Source organism: Gossypium hirsutum, unplaced genomic scaffold (genome assembly GCF_007990345.1).
Source record: "Gossypium hirsutum isolate 1008001.06 unplaced genomic scaffold, Gossypium_hirsutum_v2.1 scaffold_118, whole genome shotgun sequence".
Classification (NCBI taxonomy): domain Eukaryota; kingdom Viridiplantae; phylum Streptophyta; class Magnoliopsida; order Malvales; family Malvaceae; genus Gossypium; species Gossypium hirsutum.
The window spans coordinates 26,499-27,134 of NW_024402818.1; the positions used below are offsets into that span (position 1 = coordinate 26,499).

Consider the following 636-nt stretch of genomic DNA (forward strand, 5'->3'; position numbering starts at 1 on the left):
ACACAATTCAAATGACACAACAGTTTACTCAGTTTGATGGTTTGTAGGACGAGGATCCCAACGCTCACTTGGCAAATTTCCTAGAATTTTGTGATACCTTCAAAATTAATGGTGTTTCTAATGACGCCATTCGCCTTTGGTTGTTTCCATTTTCGTTAAGAAATAAGGCTAAACAATGGTTGAACTCGTTACCACGAGGGTCAATCACTACTTGGGAACAAATGACTGAAAATTTTTTATTAAAATATTTTCCACTGGCTAAAACAGCCAAATTACGTAATGATATCTCTTCTTTTGTGTAGATGGATTTAGAAACACTCTATGATGCATGGGAGAGATACAAGGACCTTTTAAAAAGATGCCCTCACCATGAGTTACCGCTTTGGCTACAGGTTCAAACGTTCCATAATGGCCTGAATCCTTCAACTCGGTAGATGATTGATGCAGCCACTAGAGGAACTATCAATTATAAGACACCTGAGGCGCTTATGAATTTATTAAGGAGATGTCATAGAATAACTATCAGTGGCAAGTTATGAGAACAAAGCCGACGAAAGTAACCGGTGTTTTCAACCTCGACGCGGTTACTATGCTATCTAACCAAGTAGAACTCTTAAATAAAAAGATTGACAGTTT

The 636-nt window shown here is 37.9% G+C and overlaps 1 non-coding gene across 1 annotated transcript; it reads right to left on the reverse strand.

The window, feature by feature from the left end:
- Positions 1 to 269: 269 nt before the first annotated feature.
- Positions 270 to 376, reverse strand: LOC121226322 (small nucleolar RNA R71). The gene has a single exon (XR_005924163.1). It is a non-coding gene; the product is annotated as a small nucleolar RNA R71 (small nucleolar RNA).
- Positions 377 to 636: the final 260 nt, after the last annotated feature.